Consider the following 23538-nt stretch of genomic DNA (forward strand, 5'->3'; position numbering starts at 1 on the left):
ATGGTCTACTTTTTTCCTCCATGAGGTAGCGTCTACCGTAGCAAGACCTTCACGTAGCAGTCTTTCCACTTGTGTTATAGTAAAAGGCTTGTTGTTACTCCTAATGTACGCCTTGACTTCACTCCAAACCAATTCAATTGCATTAAAATGACAGTGATAAGGCGGTAGCCTAATTACCAAGTGACCATGTTCGCTTGCAATTTCATCTACAACGCATTTAGGTTTATTTTGTTTCACGAACGAGCACAGCAGCAGTTTTGTCATGCTCATGTCCGCAGCAGTGTTTCTTAGGGTCACTAGTGGTGGGAGTTTTATCTAAAATCACGGAATGCTACGGTGCATTGTCCATCACAAAAACGGTCGGAACACTAAACTGGAGCAGCAAGTCTTGAAACCACTGTAGAAACCGTAGGTGGTCCATATCTTCATGATAGCCACCGGTTTTTTCGATCGAAAAACCAGAAGTCCTTCAGGCACAAAGCCGTTTGAAGATCCAGCATGGGCCACAATTAATCGTGATCCTCTTCCTGTTGGCTCATGACCGCTGCTTTTCGGAGTATCATCTGTCCAGCATTTCTCAACTGATTCTCCAGCGTTGATCCAGGTTTCGTCTAACCATATGACTGAGTGTATGTCCTTTCCTACAATTTTGTGTAAGAAAATGGTACGAGCTGTAAGGACACGAGCTTCTTGTAGTAACAGTTTTCATCCATCTAACTTTTTAAAACAGAAGCCCATATTGTTTAATATCATCTTAAGTGACGTCTCCCCACCCCGCACCCCCTCCCCTGAGAGAAGTTCACTTTCTTTTAAAGAAATTAGCAACTTCGCTACTGTGGAGTATTCTTTGCTTTTATAGTATCCGTAGATGTGCCGAAGAATTGCATCAGATTGGAAAGAATCAAGATCTGTAATAGGACGAGGCTGCTTCTTTTTCTTGCCCGGAGTACTTAGAAACACACTGTTTCTTCCACAGGGACTTTCTTCCACACTGTTTATTTCACTGTCTTGTAAGTCTTGAAGTAGCACCCCTTTCCTTATAAATGTTCTTTCACTGAGTCCCAGAGTTTTCGAGGTACGCTCTATAACTTTATCGACAGGAATCGAGGCGTTCGCGCACTAACATACAATGTTTACACGGAAGCCGGCAGCGTGGTAGCGTCGGCTTTTGTTCGGTGCTGTTATTGGTTCATTAGACGCGGCGCCTCCAGTTCCTCACTTGTTTGTTAGTTATACTACCAACTCTACGGCGATTGGGGAGTGACCTTGAAGTGACATGTTTCAACGGCCCGGGTATAAGTTAAGTATTACATTTGGAAACCGTGTATACATCTTGTAGCAGCATAACTAACTGAGCACAGATTCCCTGGACTAGATTCACGTAGTATTTAAGAATAGAAGGTTGTAGCGTCATGTAACAAACTTGAAACATAATTTAAAACTTTTTCAAGTCTTCACGCCCCCCCCCCCCCCCCCCCATTCGCACACACACCGACAAAATCCCACACGCACCACGCACAAAATGATGAAGGGGAATGAGCTTGTTGCTCGCTAGAAAATGTTCAAATGTGTGTGAAATCTTATGGGACTTAACTGCTAAGGTCATCAGTCCCTAAGCTTACACAGTCCTTAACCTAAACTATCCTAAGGACAAACACACACACCCATGCCCGAGGGAGGAGTCGAACCTCCGCCGGGACCAGCCGCACAGTCCATGACTGCAGCGCCAAAGACCGCTCGGCTAATCCCACGCGGCTTGCTCTGTACAATTTTGCTGTTCGTGGACTAAACTGGTTTCGAGACTTCTTTGCAGGCAGAACTCAACACGAAGTGTGTGATACGACCGTCATCGTTCATAATGTATATAAGTGATGGTAGCTCTTTAAGACTGTTCACAGATGACGCAGTTGTCTATGAAAAGTACCAACGCCAGAAGACAGTATGGTTTTGTAAAATGACCTACAGAAGATGGATGAGTGCTGCAGCCTCTGACAGTTGACCCTGAAGGTAAACAAGTGTAAAACACTGTGCGTACATAGGGAAAAAATTCACTGCTGTACAGCTACACTAGTGACAACAAAATGCTGGAAACGGTAGCTACCGTAAAACATCTAGGAGTAGCCATCCATAGAGGCCTTCAGTGGAACGACCACCTAAAACAACTTGTGGGAAAAGAAGATGCCAGACTGAGATTTGTAGGAAAAATTTTAAGGAAATGTAACTCATCCGCGAAGGAAATGGCTTATAAGGAGCTCGTTCGACAGATTGCGGAGCGTTGTTCATCAGACAGGACTAACGGAAGAGATAGTGAAGACCCAACGAAGAGTACAGTTTAGTCGGCGCGAGAGCGTTCCAAAAAATTCCAGTGCCAGACGTCACAAGAGAGGCGTTGTCCATCACGGAGCGGTTTAGTAATGAAATGACGAGAGCACTTTCCAAGAAGTGTCGGACATCTGACTTCCTCCCCATACGTCTCACGACGTAAGCACGGCGAGAAACAACGACAAATTGGAGCTAATACGGAGTCTTCAGGACAATCATTCTTGCCACGCACCATTCGATAGTGGAACAGAGAAGGAGGCAATTAGTTAGTGGTGACACTAGCACCCTCCACCACTGAACGTCAGCTGCCTTGTGGAGTCTTGACGTGGACATAGACGTAAAACTACAGCGTCTGGCTTGGCATTTCAATGTATTGCTTCTTATTACCAACTCCCTTCGCAACAAATACTGCAGACGGTATCCACACACACCTCTAAATGCACTTGCTAAATTACGTCACTGTACGACATATACATTGAAGCGCGAAAGATACTGGTATCATCACTGAGCCGTGTGTGGCTCGTGTTCGTGCCATCTCTTATTTGACATCCTGCTTTTGCTGTACTGCCACCTTGTTATGTTAGATTGAATTACTTGTGTCACTGAGTTGCTGCTTTGCCTGCCCGTGAGCGGCAGCAGCAGCGTTTATCGATACAAGCCCTTCCGCATTATCTTTGCTGGACTGCTATTACTTCTCGGTCGTCGTGTGTCGACCAGTTTAGCCGGAACGCGCCAGCAGGGAGTTCGCACCTGGCAGTGTTTGAGTCCTGACCGCCAGGACTCGCCCGACGGTTGCCGACACACATGATTGGAGTGGCGACGACTTTGGTCGGTCGTCGGTCGGTCGTCTTGCCGGACGACGTGTATTTGGCCGGCAATCGCTTATGGGTTGGCTGTATATGCCGACTCGTGATTCGTCCCTGTTACTGTACAGTCACTGCCGATATCATAGTGTAGTTCGTCGTGCAGGTGTTCGTGAAACTGTGTGTAGTTTGTGTGATTGTGACTGACACGTTATTTTAAATGTTGTCGGCGTACTGGCTGCGAGGAGTCGGTCGGTTGGCTTGTCGTCGGATCGTTAATCGTTGGCCCGACTGTCTGTCTCACCTTAGCGAGCGTTAGTGTTTGAATTACAGGCCGATCTTCGAAAATCTGGGCGCCCTTGTGTGGACTACCTTTTTTTTTTTTTTTTTAATTTCTTCTTGTCGTTGACACCTGTATGGCTTCTAACCGGTTTTGTGTTTCAAATTATTGTTTTACTCTCAAGGCCGTCAGCCTAGTTTACAGTACTGTTTCACGTAAGCCCTTTGGCATTTTAAAACAATTTTGAATTTTTAAGTCTTCGGCCTTAAGACGATTTGAATTTAACTTGTTTACTTCAATCTATTGAATTTTTAAGTCTTCGGTCTTCAGCCAGTTTCAGTTTCAGTTGTTTGTTCTTATGCCCTTTAGCGTAAATTAAAGAACTTATAAAGGCACATTTGCATGCCGAGCGTGAGTTTCCTCGGAAACGCGAGATATTAATTAAATAAATAATCAGTGACAAATAAATAAAGCCTATGGCACACAACTGCAGCGCTGTGTCGCTGATAAAACAAAAGTACATTTTCGTTAGTCGTATGTTTGATTAAAAAAAAAGGAAGAGCTCTCGTTGAAGTGGTGCGAGAAGCACGTATTTTAGTTTATTGTCTGGCACACCGCCATATTTCATGATATAGAAAATTACTGCGAGTTGCAATCATACAAGGCACTCGATACTGAAAAGAATTTATATTTATAAAAGTAAGTAGGATTGTGAACTGTAGGCTTATTCATTGAATATATCTGATTTAACTAACTGTGTAATTTTTTTGTTTAGTAGACAATCACCTCTGTACGACGTTTTGGCATGGCTGGCAAATTATTGTAATATTGAGATTTAGTTTATGAGTCCGCACCTACCGCAGCAGTCTTTGGAATCGATTTAATTACGAAGTCCGATTATTTCAGTTTTATTTCACGGTCAACTACGAGTAACATTGCCTTTACGAAAAAGCCATTGTCAAGCGTCTGATACCGAATAATCAAAACCTGACGACTCATAGGAGAGCCAATCAGACAGATAAAAATAATTAATATTTTATAATATTTTATTTTATTTTATTTATTTTATATTGGCGACTGCGTGTCGGACTTGTTATTTTGTCATTTGTTACATTGTTCTCTTTGTTTCATGTGAAAAATCAACCTTCTGGTCCTGGACTTGACTATATGAGAAATAAAAAAAAAATCAGAAGATATTTGCCAATTATAAAATTTTGCGGGAAGACGCAAAGAAGCTTCCAGCAAAATAAGGTAAGACGCAGCATCTTTGCATTAGCAGGCTTGACCAGACGTATAATTCAGTGTATTAGCTTTTCAGTAAAATTCTGTAGTGTTTCTTTTCCGCATAACAGTTTCAGTGATAAATTCCATTCTCAGTATTTTTCCTTAAACAATAACTTATGCAACAATACCAATACACGAGTGTACAATATGGCCGACTTCTGTACGATATCATGTAACATGGCCAGCAGCCATTACCAATAATCTCAAATTCAGTTTATATTTTTAAATTAACAGACAGCCATTGTTGCTACGACCGATTCATGCTCAACTGTATTTTATTTTAAAATCAGTGTCAAATATTTTCTTGAAATATATATCACGTGTGGCATGGTAATAACTAGAAAACAATACGCAAAAATGGAACAGCAAAGACGTACTATTCAGACGCAATCCGACTCGGACGAGAGACAAATGTTAGAAAATGACTTTACGACAGCAACCGGTAGTGACGATACATCAAATATTGACACAAGTGTCAACGGAAATTTTGACAATAGGCCGTCCACCACAAAAATTTCAAAGTCTCAGTCAGAGCCCATGTTAATACATGACGTCACGTCTAATGACGCGGCGGGGGCAGAGACCTTGCAAACAGTAAACATTGCCAACATGTTACAAATGCTAATGAAACAAAACGCAGAAAATATGGCAACCTTAAGGATGCAGAACGCGGAAAACATGGCAACCTTAAAGACACAAAATGAACAGTTAAAGACACAAAATGACGAAATTAAATCTGATCTCATAGCAATCAAGGCATGTAATGACACTTTGTGTAAACGTGTGGAACTTATAGACGCCACACTGACCGAACAGATGACTGAACTCAGTACGAAATTTTCCAAGCTTAATACGAGACAAGAAAAGACTACAAATGACGTAGCACTTTTACAGAAACAATTAAAAAACCTTAATGTCACGTGTGAAGCTCTTACTGAACAAATTCAAACATATCCTTCAGTACACGACAACCTTGAAAAACGAATTACTGACGTGCAGAATAAATTTGACGATGTTGAACAACACCTGACTGACATCTTACAATCTGATGCCACAGCTCATTTTCAAAATATTAATAAAGAATTTCATGATTGGGTAGAGAACAAAGACAAACATTTTGATAGATGCATACGTGAAAATTTACCAACAATTGTGCACGACTCCGTAGCGGAATACATCACTAATAACAAACAGCTGATTAGTGACGCAGTACAATCCGTCACTGCACCCATGAGACAATTCACCGATCAACCACAGTCTGAATGTAACGAAAATATCAGTCAAAATGTACAGTTCAGAAACCAATATACATTCGAGTATGACGCACACATACCGCACACGACAAACACACAAGAACAAAACACACCACGACTACAACACATACCACGACGTGCAACCACAAACACAAGCTATTATCATGGTAAACCACAGCAACATTATCGTAATTACTCGCCAGCTGAGCATTGCAGTAATTACAGTGGAACAAATCCATATCATAATGCAAAGGAAGAAGAAAGCTTAATAAAACACAGGCAATTTCAGGCTTTTATCCCAGAGAAACGAACCATTCATCCGGTGATTTTTCTTAAATCTTTTAGTAACGCATTTCCACGCACTTGGAGTGACCGGAAAAAGATTTCATATATTGTCGGTTACATCCAAGGCGATGCAGCTGTCTGGGCATACAGTCAAGCTGACATATGTACCACGTACAGTGAGTTTGAGCGTGCCTTTCTGAACAAATTCTGGTCGCAATCCGTCCAGGAGCGACTCAGAAGACAAATCTTAGAACCTGAAACTTTTAACAGTAAAAATGGTAACTTACGCAGATATTTTGAAAAATACTTGAACATGGGACATTTTTTAGACGAACCAGTCGCAACACGTGATATACTCCGAGCGTTGAAGGCCAAATTGCCTTTCAACATTAAGGAAAAACTTCTACATATCCCGGATGACGATTCAGATTATTTTTTAACAGCTTTAGATTCGGTTGACATGTTACTTGAAGATCAGCGCTTCGCGCGGCAAAACAGCAGCCACAATGTTTACACTAGTGGTATGCAAAACATACAGGCTTGCCAACACAATTCTGGCGCGCCCACAGTTGGATACGCGGTACAACAAAAACAGCAAACTCACATGCCGTCTCAGTACGGAAATCAAAATCAACACGCGTATTCCAATACGAACAATAGTTACAACAGTAATAACATTTCATGCGGCAATCCATACAAAAGGCACCGCGGTAATAACAACAACGGTAACAACGGATACAAATGTAACAACAAAAACACAAACAGAAATAGAAATAATAACTACGAGCCAAGACAGCATCAAGGCTGGACTCGTAGCGATCAATACTCTCATTCAAACACTGCTTTACCACAGCAGCCACCAGGACAAAATTGGAGCATACCTTACGACCGACAGGTAAGTTATAATGCGCAACACCAACAACAACCGCAAAAGTTTGGAGATCATAATAGGCAATATCCGAATGTGAATATAATAGAAATGACACCTGATGCACAACCCCAATCTGTGTCAGTACCTAGTACAAATGATAATCCAACAAACTAGAAACAGTCACTACTTTGCCCCAGGTCGTGGCTGAAGAATCCTTGGGGGGCGGCTTCAATGTTAATCAGTTATTTGACACCACACTTGAACAACAGAATAATGATATGCCGAGTAATTCTAAACAAAAACTACCTGTTTTATTTATAAGATACAACCACAATAACAATATATCAGATGAACTTTTACAAGACAGTACACAATGTCGTTTAAACACAAATGAAATTGTTTTAGCATCCACTACTGGTGTAGTAGGTGGGATTCCAACTACTATTATCCTAGATACAGGTGCAGCTGTGAGCGTTTTATCTTTTAATTTTTATAAAAAGATGTGTGAATTGGAACCTGTGCCTGAGTTTCCTGCCCAAAACTGTAAAATAACTACTGCACTAGGTAATAAGTCATGTAGGGTTACGAAGCAAGTTTTTGTAAACGTTAAAATAGGTAATGGAACCGTACAATGGCCATTCCTGGTTGTACAAAACCTTGTGACAAATTGCATATTAGGAATAGATATTATGAGCGAGAAGGACTGCATTATAGACTTCTCCAGAGGTAAATGTATTTTAAATGATAAAGGCAGTGTAATTATTATTGATTTGGACAGGAGAACTCTAAAGCATGACAAACACTGTACAGGGTACAAGGTTCAGTTAGTACTTGACAAAGACATTCAAGACATGCAAACACACTCATCTGACACAGAGCTAATGGACTTGAAAACATTGCTTGATCATAAGATAAGTGAAGCTACAGCTCTCAGTGTACATGAACCTATAAAACTACAGGAAGTGTTATCCAAATATTTACAAGTTTTTACCAAACGATTAGGTGTTATCAACACGTATGTGTACAAGATTGAAGTTAAGCCTCACAAGATCTTCTACCATAAGACATATAACGTACCGTTATCTCAACGACCTGCTGTGTGGCAAGAACTAAAACAAATTACAACATAGATTATAAGTAGTATAGAAATTTTCATTTCAGCGGTTCCAGAGTCGCAGTTGAAGACAGAAGAACTTATCTTTCAACGCCGCGGCTCCACCGAGAAGACTGAATATTAAAGTAAAATTTATGATTACGTAGCAGTGAATGACATATTAATTTTTCACGGAACATTTGTTATTGTAGGTACCACTGACTTGATATGACACCTGACGAACTGACAGACGTCATCTGTGAAGCGATCTTTTACTTCGAGAAATAGATTAGACGCACATCTCTCAGCAAGAAAAGCATCTATCAGTAGTCAAGGTCACACAGACAGTATACACACACGCACAAAACGCGTGGAATCGAACATTTTCTCTCTCTTATTATTTTGAATATTTATTGAGTAGTGAAAACGCCTGGTCTTGCCTACTGATGTAATGAGTGTTGTGTCTAACCTATCTTAATTTCAGATGACATCACAAAAAACATCGATAATATCCCAGCAAAACCGCTAAAGAGGATGTAAATATCTGCAATTCATGTAATCAAATATGACACAATGTAATAACCTATAGCTATGTAATGATGATGTAAACATGTTTATGTGCAACTGTATTATGTTTATGCTAAGAAAATATGTGACGTGTGTATGTATTATTACTTATGTTTTTTTTTAAACTGATGTATAATGTAACTGTTACTGTGTGAAAATTTGAACGATAACGAGTGCCAAAATGTGAAAAACTTTTTTAAAAAAAAAAAAAAAAAAAAAATTGCGTAGTGAACCACTATTCACGGACATTAACGTACATTACTAAGTCTGCAACTACGCAGAAACCTATGTGAAAGAAACTGTTAATGACATTCATGATGCATCGTACCTTTGTTAACGCGATGAACGATTTCTTCGATGAGTAACCACGAACATTTAGGTGAGCTATATTTAAAAAAAAAAAAACTGAATATGTGAAGTGCATAATTCGTGCATCGTCTAGCGACATTACTACAGTACCCAACTTCAAGATGTTGACTGGATTAAATGGACACAAAGTGCCTGTCCAGAAAACAACACGACGGGTGGAAGAATTTTGGTTGGAACTTCAGGGAATGAAATGTTCTCGAAATGTGACGGACACGCTTACCTGGACTGTCCAAGGATCGACGCCAGCTATGTGCCGTCCGAGGTTCTGCAACCAAGCTTCCACGGAATATCGAAAACGAACTGCATATGGACTAATTACTCGACGGGTCACGTCTGATCTGTAATAAACAATGCTTTTTGTCACAACGAACTGCATCACAACGACTATAATGGAAATAGGAAATGGACATGCTTATGTATCAATCACGTTGTTATACAACGATGTTACTGTGATCAAAAAAACTTTACCACGACGATACTAACCTGTAAAAAATTATTGTGCAGCAGATGAATATGAACTGTGATAACGACACCATGTGTATAGGTCAACGCACCTGAAAAATACGGACATTTTTCTTTGAAGCATTTCATTGCAATGCTATGTAACTAAGAACATTCAACAATCTAAAGTTGTATTGTATTATAACAAATATTGTAATTTTAAAACTAAGTTACCTGTCATAGAATGTAGTCTTCATATGTAATCTTGGTGGAATATTTTCTTTGTGCAACGACTAAGAAATGCGCGCGCACACGAACAATATGAACTGCAATACTGTGCCGCGTGATCTAAATTTACGACATAACGGCAGTGCCGTAGTTACACAGACGCTTCTGCGCATGCGCGCACTCTGTTTTGCCAACATAAGAACTTTTTCGGCGCACGCGCGTCATTCAAATTTTGTGTATAATATACAGTATAATGTAAGTCATGTAAATAGTTGTAGATAACTTAGATTTTCTTGTGCCTTTAGGTGAATTGCTCGCCTGCAGGTGTGTCCTTTCGCCTCGCAATTCAGGGGGCAATATAAAGGCACATTTGCATGCCGAGCGTGAGTTTCCTCGGAAACGCGAGATATTAATTAAATAAATAATCAGTGACAAATAAATAAAGCCTATGGCACACAACTGCAGCGCTGTGTCGCTGATAAAACAAAAGTACATTTTCGTTAGTCGTATGTTTGATTAAAAAAAAAGGAGAGCTCTCGTTGAAGTGGTGCGAGAAGCACGTATTTTAGTTTATTGTCTGGCACACCGCCATATTTCATGTTATAGAAAATTACTGCGAGTTGCAATCATACAAGGCACTCGATACTGAAAAGAATTTATATTTATAAAAGTAAGTAGGATTGTGAACTGTAGGCTTATTCATTGAATATATCTGATTTAACTAACTGTGTAATTTTTTTGTTTAGTAGACAATCACCTCTGTACGACGTTTTGGCATGGCTGGCAAATTATTGTAATATTGAGATTTAGTTTATGAGTCCGCACCTACCGCAGCAGTCTTTGGAATCGATTTAATTACGAAGTCCGATTATTTCAGTTTTATTTCACGGTCAACTACGAGTAACATTGCCTTTACGAAAAAGCCATTGTCAAGCGTCTGATACCGAATAATCAAAACCTGACGACTCATAGGAGAGCCAATCAGACAGATAAAAATAATTAATATTTTATAACATTTTATTTTATTTTATTTTATTTATTTTATAAACTTTATCACATAAGGACTTTGGTATTTTTTTTAAAAATTATGTTTTGTTGTTTTAAGTGTTCGAGCTTCAGCTGATTTGAATTTACCTTGTTTACTTTACCCTAACTAAAGCACTGTTTTCAGATAAGGCTTGACTTTTAAATTCCTGATTATGCTTACATTTTCAGTTATTGGGCTTCAGCCGGTTTTAATTTAAAGTGGCTTTCAGCCAGTAATTAAGTCACAGAGATTAAACCTGTGTGTTTAAAAAAATTTTTGGGCTCTTGTAATGTTTGATCAAATAATAAAGTTGTATGTTCGAGTGTAACTGACAGCCCCTTACTTTGGCCCCTTTCTACAATTTACTCTATCTGTCCTGTCCTGCGGGTTAAGCAGTGCATTTCAGTCATCATCATCGTTGGATTGTCTGGGTTGCGGCAGGTTTTGACTGCATAGCCCTCCATGCTTCTGTCTTCTGCGTTCCTCTTCATTTTTTGGTATCCTCCTTGTGGGCTGCTGACGTCATCCAGCATATGGAACCTTCCTCTCCCTTCCCTCTCTTTCCTGGAACGAACCCTTCAATTGCCTCTACTAGAAGGCAATCTCTTCTTAGATTGTGGCCTGTCCAGTTTAGCTTCCCGTTCTTCACCATCAGCAGCATCCGCCGTCCTTCTCCATCTCTCCTCAGTACTTCTTCATTCCTGACTTCATCAGTACAGCTGATCTTCTCCATTCTACGCCATATGCACATTTTACAAGCTTCAATTCTCTTCTCATGCTGCTTTCTCAAAGTCCACGTTTCTGCTCCACATAAGGCCATGCTCCATATTAAGCGCCGGCCGCTGTGGATGAGCGGTTCTGGGCGCTTCAGTCCGGAACCACGCTGCTGCTACGGTCGCAGGTTCGAATCCTGCCTCAGGCATGGATGTGTGTGATGTCCTTACATTAGTTACGTTTAAGTAATTCTATGTCCAGGGGACTGATGACAACAGATGTTAAGTCCCATAGTGCTTGGAGCCATTTGAATCCATATTAAGTTTTTAACAGTCACTTCCTTAATTCCTTGTTTAAACAACTAGTTACAAGTCTTCTCTGTTTTTGAAATGCCTCTTTCGCCAGAGCCATTCACTTCAATATCTTGTTGGCAGTCTATGTCTTCTTTAATCCAAATTCCCAAATACGTGAATGCTCTTACCTGTTCTATGATTTCTGACCCCAAATTTATTTTCGCTTTTCTTTTCGTTAGGCCTATGACCATGCTTTTGGTTTTCTTTTTATTAATTTTCATACTGTACGCTGCACAGTCTTCATTCAGGTCATTTAGCATTTGAGACAGTGTTTCTTCATTTTCTGTGAGGATCGCCATGTCATCCGCAAATCTCTTCAATTTTCCGCCCATCTATCCTCACGCCTCTTGTCCCACTCAAACAGCTCTTCAGTACTTCCTCCAGATAGATGTTAAATAGGATCGACGGGAGACAACAGCCCCGTCTAACACCTCTCCCAATCTTGCTGTCTTCATAGATCCCATTACCCATTTTTACCCGAGCTTTCTGATTCAGGTACACATTTGCGATCAATCTTCTCTCCCTTTACTTTACTCACTTCTTCTTCAAGATATCTAACAGCTGCTCTCACTGCACTCTATCAAAGGCCTTTTCGAGGTCTATGAAGACACCATACACTTATTAGCCTTTTTCTATTTATCTTTCGCCAATGGTTCTTACAAGTCCAATGGCTACTCGTGTTCCCTTTCCCTTATGAAACCATATTGTCCTTCACCAAGTTCCAGCTTTCCATATAGCCTCCTGTTCAGAATTAGAAGAACTACTTTTGCTGCCTGCGATATTAGGCTGATTGTTCTGTGGTATTCACACTTTTTCAGATTACTAGTCTTTGGGATTGGGACTATTACGAGAAAGTCTTCTGGCCAATCCCCTTTGTCATAGACGAAATTGCTAAGAGAGGTCCACACATTTTCGCCTGTTTCTTTCAAACACTTTAAGGTTCGTGCCGGAATGTCGTCTACACCACATGATTTGTTGTTTTCAAATTCTTCCAATGCCTTATTTACCTCTGAACCTAGGATAAAATATCCTATTTCCTCGAGCTTGTCATCTCTCTCCTTAAGAGCTATTCTCATCTGTTCCTGGAATTCCTGCATACCTTTCCTTAAGTTTTATGGGTTATCTTGGGACATCTGTGCTATTCTTTTCTTGATTTGTTTGTTCTATTTCTTGATTTCTTCATTTCCTTTCTTGATTTCATCATTTCCTTTGGACATCTCTTCTGTACACTTGTTGATTTCTTCATTTCCTTTCTTGATGTCATCATTTAGTCTGGACATCTCTTTTATATGGTTGTTGATTCCTTGGACCATCTTGAATACTATTGATTGCGATTCTCCATCCTTTAGACTCAGTTCCTTTCTAATTGTGTTTACTGGTGTCTCAGGGTAACTGGTTGAATGGCGAAGGGTAAATGTGGAGGCTGGCCGTGTGGCATCGCCCGCACTGCCTGTGAGTGGACATGTGGCCGCTCCTTCAGCAAGGTCCGAGCAGGCACACGGGGGGAGGGGTTTATTAGTTATTGGGAGCTCCAACGTTAGGTGGGTGATGGAGCCCCCTAGGGAAATAGCGGAAAGGTCGGGGAAGAAGGCCAGTGTTCACTTTTATCTGCTTGCCGGGGGGTCTCATCCGAGATGTGGAGGAGGCCCTACCGGCGGCGATAGAGAGCACTGGGTGCACCCGACTGCAAATTGTTGCTCATGTCGGCACCAATGACTCCTGCCGTCTGGGTTCAGAGGTCTTCCTCAGTTCGTACAGGCGGTTGGCGGAATTGGTGAAGGCGGAAAGCCTCGCTCGCGGGATGGAATCAGAGCTAACTATTTGTAGTATCGTTCCCAGAACCGATCGCGGTCCTCTGGTTTGGAGCCGAGTGGAAGGCTTAAACCAGAGGCTCAGACGATTCTGCGGAGATCTGAGGTGCAAATTTCTCGACCTCCGCTATCGGGTGGAGAAATGTAGGGTCCCCTTGAATAGGTCAGGCGTGCACTACAGGCAGGAAGTGGCTACAAGGGTAGCGGAGTACGTGCGAAGTGCACATGGGGGTTTCTTAGGTTAGAGAATTGCCTCCCTAGGCCCGACAAGACACCTCCTGAGACGCGGCAAGGTAGGAGTAGGCAAAATGCAACAGGGAATAACAATATTAATGTGCTAATAGTAAACTGCAGGAGCGTCTATAGAAAGATCTCAGAACTGCTCTCATTAATAAACGGTCACAACGCCCATATAGTACTAGGGACAGAAAGTTGGCTAAAACCAGACGTAAACATTAATGAAATCCTAAACTCAGATTGGAATGTATACCTCAGAGACAGGCTGGACAGTGAAGGGTGAGGCGTGTTTATAGCGATAAGAAGTGCAATAGTATCGAAGTAAATTGACGGAGATCCGAAATGTGAAATAATTTGGGTGAAGGTCACGGTTAAAGCAGGCTCAGACATGGTAATTGGATGTCTCTATAGGCCCCCTGGCTCAGCAGCTGTTGTGGCTGAGCACCTGAAGGATAATTTGGAAAATATTTCGAGTGGATTTCCCCACCATGTTGTAGTTGTGGGTGGAGATTTTAATTTTCCAGATATAGACTGGGACACTCAATCGTTCATAACGGGTGGCAGGGACAAAGAATCCAGTGAAACTTTTTAAGTGCTTTATCCGAAAACAACCTTGAGCAGTTGAACAGAGAACAGACTCGTGGCGATAACATATTAGACCATCTGGTGACAAACAGACCCGAACTATTTGAAAAAGTTAACGCAGAACAGGGAATCAGCAATCATAAAGCGGTTACGGCATCGATGATTTCAGCCGTAAATAGAAACATTAAAAAAGGTAGGAAGATTTTTCTGTTTAGCATAAGTGACAAAAAGCAGATTACAGTGTACCTGACGGCTCAACACAAAAGTTTTGTCTCAATTGCAGATAGTGTTGAGGTTCAGTGGACAAAGTTCAAAACCATCGTACAATATGCGTTAGATGAGTATGTGCCAAGCAAGATCGTAAGAGATGGAAAAGAGCCACCGTGGTACAACAACCGAGTTAGAAAACTGCTGCAGAAGCAAAGAGAACTTCACAGCAAACATAAACATAGCCAAAGCCTTGCAGACAAACAAAAATTACGCGAAGTGAAATGTAGTGTGAGGAGGGCTATGCGAGAGGCGTTCAATGAATTCGAAAGTAAAGTTCTGTGTACTGACTTGGCAGAAAATCCTAAGAAATTTTTGTCTTATGTCAAAGCGGTAGGTGGATCAAAACAAAATGTCCAGACAATGTGTGACCAAAATGGTACTGAAACAGAGGATGACAGACTATAGGCCGAAATACTAAATGTCTTTTTCCAAAGCTGATTCACAGAGGAAGACTGCACTGTAGTTCCTTCTCTAGATTGTCGCATAGATGACAAAATGGTAGATATCGAAATAGACGACAGAGGGATAGAGAAACAATTAAAATCGCTCAAAAGAGGAAAGGCCGCTGGACCTGATGGGATACGACTTCGATTTTACACAGAGTACGCGAAGGAACTTGCCCCCCTTCTTGCAGCGGTGTACCGTAGGTCTCTAGAAGAGCGTAGCGTTCCAAAGGATTGGAAAAGGGCAAAGGTCATCCCGGTTTTCAAGAAGGGACGTCGAACAGATGTGCAGAACTATAGACATATATCTCTTTGTCGACCAGTTGTAGAATTTTGGAACACGTATTATGTTCGAGTATAATGACTTTTCTGGAGACTAGAAATCTACTCTGTAGGAATCAGAATGGGTTTCGAAAAAGACGGTCGTGTGAAACCCAGATCGCGCTATTCGTCCACGAGACTCAGAGGGCCATAGACACGGGTTCAAAGGTAGATGCCGTGTTTCTTGACTTCTGCAAGGCGTTCGATACAGTTCCCCACAGTCGTTTAATGAACAAAGTAAGATCATATGGACTACCAGACCAGTTGTGTGATTGGATTGAAGAGTTCCTAGATAACAGAACGCAGCATGTCATTCTCAATGGAGAGAAGTCTTCCGAAGTAAGAGTGATTTCAGGTGTGGCGCAGGGGAGTGTCATAGGACCGTTGCTATTCACAATATACATAAATGACTTGGTGGATGACATCGGAAGTTCACTGAGGCTTCTTGCAGATGATGCTGTGGTGTATCGAGAGGTTGTAACAATGGACAATTGTACTGAAATGCAGGAGGATCTGCAGCGAAGTGATTCATGGTGCAGGGAATGGCAATTGAATCTCAATGTAGACAAGTGTAATGTGCTGCGAATACATAGAAAGATAGATCCCTTATCATTTAGCTACAAAATAGCAGGTCAGCAACTGGAAGCTGTTAATTCCATAAATTATCTGGGAGTACGCATTAGGAGTGATTTAAAATGGAATGATCATATAAAGTTGATCGTCGGTAAAGCAGATGCCAGACTGAGATTCATTGGAAGAATCCTAAGGAAATGCAATCCGAAAACAAAGGAAGTAGGTTACAGTACGCTTGTTCGTCCACTGCTTGAATACTGCTCAGCAGTGTGGGATCCGTACCAGATAGGGTTGATGGAAGAGATAGAGAAGATCCAACAGAGAGCAGCGCGCTTCGTTACAGGATCATTTAGTAATCGCGAAAGCGTTACGGAGATGATAGATAAACTCCAGTGGAAGACTCTGCAGAAGAGAGGCTCAGTAGCTCGGTACGGGCTTTTGTTAAAGTTTCGAGAACACACCTTCACCAAAGAGTCAAGCAGTATATTGCTCCCTCCTACTTATATCTCGCGAAGAGATCATGAGGATAAAATCAGAGAGATTAGAGCCCACACAGATGCATACCGACAATCCTTCTTTCCACGTACAATACGAGACTGGAATAGAAGTGAGAACCGATAGAGGTACTCAGGGTACCCTCCGCCACGCACCGTCATGTGGCTTGAGGAGTATGGATGTAGATGTAGATGTAGATGGCTCAATGGGTTGTCCACTGACATTCCACTACTACCAATTCCGGATTCGTCCTTGTCCTCCTGCACAATCTCCATTTTTCTAACTACCTCCTCCACAAGCTTTTCTATCACCTCAGGTTCCATTCTCAATTATTCACTATGCACAGACAAGAAAAATAAAATAACCTCCTAGTAACACAAACACTCACTAATTAGCTAATAATTACATAATCCTTCACTGTATTAGTTTAACCCAGACCTCCCCACTGAACACCATAAATTACAGAAGCCTACCCCGATCATACGTCAATGATCGCATTTATACACAAAATCTCGAAGTAATTTAAACATAACAACTTAGAAGACGTATAAAGATATAATTTACAATAAATAATGCAAATGAGGCACTATTCTATGCTGTACAGCATGAAAACACGCGCATATAAGCGTATCATGTTTCAGAGCAAATTCGCAAAACAATGTTAAAAAATATTGTTTTTATAATTTCTGCAATTGCCAAATATAATTTGAAGTTTCTTCTGCACTCTGAAGATAGTGGAATGCTGTTTAATATTTTAATATCGCGCCAGCAGATCGTCTTCACTCACCCCTCGACGCTCGTCAAAGTTGCAAAGTTTTGACGTTTGAAGTCGCAATATTAGTCGTGTTAGCACTGGCTTCTCCGGCGCATCGACTGTCAGGCGATGCGTTGCTGTAGCTGAGTGTGGTGCAATGTGCACTGTGAAGTCCGCGGCGAATCGTGCTGACGCAGTCTCGTAGTTCAGCGGTTGGCGACGGAATGGAGCTGCTGTCATGTATTTCGCTGATCGGCGGGTAGGTGACGGAGGCGTCGTATATTTCGGAGGTTCGCCACTAGATGTCGAACTCAGCGTCATTGTTGTTTCTAATATAGCCACTTGGCTCCGCTGTAGTCACCGTCCAGTGTGGTACACCTCTACTATCCCAAATCCTTGCTGACACGACTTGCGGAACTGCTTCACTGCTTCAAATGATTTGGCTAGCCGCCTACAGAGTCTTGGTGACGTCATCCAACAATTACTCCACAGTCAACACTCGCAAATGCGGTAAGAGTTTATGGGTCCACATCCAATTGAGCGATTTCCACCGTTCAAAAGATAATTTCGCATAAAATGTCACTTGAGAACATGCTCCTGATACATTCATAAAGGAATTTTGGTTGGTTCATTCGCAATTATGCACAAACGCCCCTTTTCTTAGAGTATGAATTTTACAGTAATTCACGTTGGTGTTCGTGTCCATACTTCAATACATTGTTTATCAATACTACTCTTGTCACTTAAAGGTATAAAAACAAATTGTTTTCTGTATCTAAGTCTCCTTTGCACTGTATTGTCTAAATAATGTGCTTCGTTCCTGTGATTTCTAATTTCACCATAAATACGTTATACTACACTGTTTCTAGTCGAAATGCTCTAATTTTCGTCATGGTAACGACAAAACCGCATTGTTCATGCACTATAATCGCCCGATAATTGCAAATGTCTATCCACTGAAACAAAAAATGGTACTTAATAAGCCACTGTTCGGATCTGAAGATTGCAACTGTCCTTGGCACGGGAGCCAAGGTGAAACACCCCCGTTATATCCTTTATTGGGTTTTGTGTGATTTACCAAAACTGCCAAACAGTTAATTATTCTGAATATATGACCATGTGCTTAATGGATGAAAGGCCATCGGTTTTTCTACTGTGGTTTCGGGGGTACTTCAATAAAATTATTACCCTTTTCATTCCCTACAGAAGTAAAAATCAACGAAGTTGATCAGACGTCAGCACCACCACCCAAAAAAAAAAAAGGGTATTTCAACAGAGTGCGGCTGTTCTGAGACGGATAGCTAATGAATGAAACTATTCTATTATTAAAGACCACAAAGGTTGCGATATACAACCTAATATGTATCTTATATTAACATACAAACTCTGAAGCAGTTGCTACCTCCGCCTGACACGTTTAATTACGGTTACATCTCTTATTGGTTGCTGATTTTAAGTACTTCTTTACACATAATTGTGATGGTTAACATCCACAACAATCCTCACTGCAATCCATGGTTGTTGCTGGCCGACGCGGTTGACACAAAACACGTAATTCGGCACTTGTAACTTGTGGTTTGATATCACTCGCGAATCGGTATTCATGTGGGTCAACACCACGACGATAAGGGGGCGCGCTCATTTCTCACACTCCGGTGAATTTACAGTTTACTCCTCGCTCCCCACATCCGCCATTGATACCATATTCAGCTATACCGCCATTTTTTTTGCCGGTCTTTTCAGTACTGCTTTCACCTGACACTAATCTCACTGCCTCCTGCAGTGCTCGACAAACGACTCCTGCACGCAATCTACCTGGGTGTCGGACACTAACATCAATGTTCGTGGGATCACGGATCCCTTACAGGCTCCAGGAACACTCTTCTGAGTTTAAACACATAGAACACCTACTCCCCAGACATGGACCTTATTGGGCATAATTGGGATGTCTTTCAACATGCTGTTCAGGAGAGATCTCCACCCTCTCGTAGTCTTATGGATTTGTGGTCATCCCTGCAGGATTCACGGCGTCATTTCCCTCCAGCACTACTTCAGACATTAGTCGAGTCCATGCCACGTCCTGTTGGGGTACTTTTGCGTGTTCGCGGGTACCCTACACGATATTAGGCAGGTGTAGCAGTTTATTTGGCTCTTCAGTGTAGTACAGGAGATATGGCATCACAAACATTGATACGCAGGTAATATTAGCTGCTCTTAAAACGTTGTGCATGTTACTCAGATTTCAACCATATTTAGCACATTAACTCATTTATAAACTGATCAGACTGGGTGTTGTGTGCTGTCCTTAGGTTAGTTAGGTTTAGGTAGTTCTAAGTTCTAGGGGACTGATGACCTCAGATGTTAAGTCCCATAGTGCTCAGAACCATTTTTTCACACTTTTCTCCGCACTGTAATGTGGGTTGAGAGTGAAATAAAGTAAGTTAATTATTTATGTTCAGCATAGATACATATATATTGAAACAAAAGCGAAGTTGAAGCTTCTTTTTTTCCTGGAAGTTTTTTACACTGTTATGTTAACGTAGCAGATCGCATCTTTAAACAGTTGTGGGTAGAGTGGGGGAGTTATTCCTTTTCACTAACCCCTAATCTCTAAAAATGTTGGATTAATGTGTCAAGATACAGAACAAGATTGTAGTAAAGTTACGCTTCGTACGTGAGTATGAACGGAATATCTGAGCGTGAAAGGCGATAGCACGCAATATAAAGCATGTCATCACCCACACTGAACTTTTTCGCGAAAGTACAATGTAAATTTGAACAATTTTGTTTCAGTCCTATTACTCTTTTCGAACGCGTTTACAAGCAATGGTGTATATTCGCAGCCCAGTGACAAGGAGTAAGAACGTTTTTTCAATGCAGCTGCCTGCAGAACACTTTGCCCACAGAACCGTTCTTTAAGCAACTTCTAGCACGTAGTATCTGTTTCAGCATTTCTGCTAGATTAGTGATTCTACAAAACATGCTGTCAGTTGTACAAACAGCGACATATAAAAGTTATCACTTGTATGCCAGTAGGTGTTAGAACTGCTTTAATGAATCTTCGGTTTATTTTGCCCTGGGTTATGGAGTTCAAAATCGACTGTATATCTTCGCACATAAAATATGCTCTCATTTCATTAGTACCCTCCCCATATAGACGTACATTCCGAGATTTGGCAGTAGATGCGATTAAATATTATTTCGTTTTTAGCTTGCGAGTGGACAAATTAGTGATCGGTTAATGGACAGATAAAACTGTATCGAGAACGAAACGGACTCTGTTTTTTTAACGCCCCTCCAATGTTCCAACAGCAAATTTCCAATTACGCAGAAATTGCATCACGAGTATAAATATACGACCGTTCAGCGGACGTAGAGAGAGACAACTCTCGCTACAGGTGGTCTCTACAAAAGAGTACAACTACTGCAGTCACTCCTGTTTCTGAGTAATGAGTAAACAAAAACACAGTTGTTAAATTACAGTAATAGGATATCACTGCCGGATTGAAAATGTACTGAATCTTTCCTACATATACTCGACACTCAAACAGAATCTATGTTTTCATTCTTAGAGCGACATACTGCGCTTTATTTCATGACGCCCTGCCACATACACTGTTTCTAGGTAATTTTCGAACAGATAATTGTGTACGGATGCGGTGCTGCTCATATCTGAGGAACTAACGTTTGACGAGGAGTACTTTTTGCATGAAATGTTTCTTCCAATGAAATGACACGATTTCGGAGACTTTTTTGGTCTCATACAGATACGATTTTATGTATATAGACTGAAGCGGCGTCTGAAAATTTGTACCAGGGCAAGGAATCCAGCCCGGGTTTGCTGCTTACTACGCAGGTGGGTTAGCCACTAAGCAGAGATGGGCAAACTGAAACACGTAACTGTTTCGAAACAAATGAAACAGTACAATGTAATGTTTCAATACGCTGTTTTGAAACAGTGAAACAGTTTGTGTTTTGTAATCTAATAAACCTACGCATTTTATCATCTTGACTGTCTACTGTATAAGTATGTCCACATAAACACAAATCGGGTTCAAATGGCTCTGAGCACTATGGGACTCAACATTTGTGGTCATCAGTCCCCTAGAACTTAGAACTACTTAAACCTAACTAACCTAAGGACATCACACACATCCACGCCCGAGGCAGGATTCGAACCTCCGACCGTAGCGGTCACGCGGTTCCAGACTGACGCGCCTAGAACCGCACGGCCACACCGGCCGGCACAAATCGGGTGCGAGAGCGCTAATCATATCGCAGAAAGTATGAAATTATCTCTTAGGCGTCTTGGCAGTTTCTTATTTCCTGCAGCAAATGCGCTGCTTTCGTGTCGTGTGATTTTCATTCTTTTCAATTGGCTGAGGACAGCCATAGCTGAAGACAGAAGAGCCACCACGAACGGAACTGGAGGTGGGAGCAAACTGCAGAAACAACAGATATGCTACTGGGATTCCCACATTCCGTTAGTATGGGTAATATATCGATCCTACTAATTTCCATGCACACAAAGGGAATCATTAAGAATAATAGGCACAGTGACTATAGACTCACAAATAACGCCAAATAATTCGAATAAATAACAAAATATAACAGAAAAAAATTTTGTCTTTCAAAGTGTTTCGAACCGTTACTATAAATTCACCATGCTTCCTAGTCATTCCTGTTCACCATTACACTATCAATGACATGTCAAACAGATTGCTTGCAATTATACCTACATCAAATTTATGTATATGTCTAATAACTGTCACTCTACGCCTTTTTTTATTCAAAATTTTGTAGGCTTACTTACGTTTCTTAATATGATTACTGTACATGAACAGAGAAGCGTATGTTATCAAAAAGTGTAATTTAACAATGATTTTCACATATTTATTATTTTGAATGTGAATAGTATGCGTTGTTTTATTGCTTGGTTAGTGTTTATAAAGCAGATGTTACGCCATTTCGGAATATGACAGTCAGATAAAAACGAAGCTATATTTTCGGATATCTTAACTTTCACGCTATTGCTTGTCAAAAACATTTCGACACTCTTGAAAGTGTTTCATGAAGTGTTATGTTGTGTTTCAGTACCTGTGCCGAGCCCGAACCTTGTCCGACACAGAGGGGAATGAAACATCGCTGTTTCGATACAATTAGTCCGTTCCAAGCACAGGTGGACTGAAACAGCCTTATTTTGAAACAACAAAACAGTTTCTGTGTTTGGCTCGGGATCGAATCTGGTCCAGTTATCCGAGACAGGGGCGGAATGAAACACCACTGTTTCGAAACAGTGAACCGTAGCCGTTTCGAAACACTGAAACAGTTCCACGTATCGATACACTGTATCGAAACATAGAAACAGTGGCCAAGTCTACCACTAAGGCACCTTGGCACAGCGGTACACACCAGTGCATGGATTGCCCTGGAATGCCTCAAACGTCGATCCAAACACTGTTCGTATATAAGGGGGCTTCAAGGTAGACTGGGACGGCAGTGAGAATTTGGATCGAGGAGCGAGGTGTTCCAGGGTACTCCGTGAACGGCTGGCTGTACCAAGGTGCCTTAGTAGCTAATGCAGCTACGTAGTAAGGAGGAAACCTGGTCCTATCCCTGCCTTGGTACAAATTTTCAGTCGCCACTTGAGTCTTCATACATAGAACTTTTTTCACTGAGGAAAACTGAAACATTCTTCCTTCGGGTCTCAGTATCTGATGGCAGAAGTGTTCAGAAACCCGATTAAATTCATTTTCCTCAATGCCCAATGTGAAATACGACACTCGCTTTTTCTTCTTGCCGTACTATGGTACCTTACTGTCTTTAATGAGATCGCCATCGACTGGAGGTTGAAACCAATAAAAATAGAATATACACATCAAAAACAGGTTCGTAAATTTAAAAGGGAAGACATCTGTCACCCTCAGTATGTTCGTTCCTTTCAAAATGCCGACCTCGAAAATGAGAAGAATTTTTGCTCCATGGCAACTGATCAGGCGAAAATAGGGTATAGCCTGCCAAGGAGAAACTGGACAGACGGAACGTATCAAATTATTCTTATTTGTGTTATGTTTCCGAAGTCATAACAACAGATCTTGACAGGAGGAAAAAGTAACTGAATAGAGGCTGCAACTCGGCATTTAGTGTACGCAAATGAGC

Source organism: Schistocerca serialis, chromosome 5, assembly GCF_023864345.2.
Source record: "Schistocerca serialis cubense isolate TAMUIC-IGC-003099 chromosome 5, iqSchSeri2.2, whole genome shotgun sequence".
Taxonomy (NCBI): domain Eukaryota; kingdom Metazoa; phylum Arthropoda; class Insecta; order Orthoptera; family Acrididae; genus Schistocerca; species Schistocerca serialis.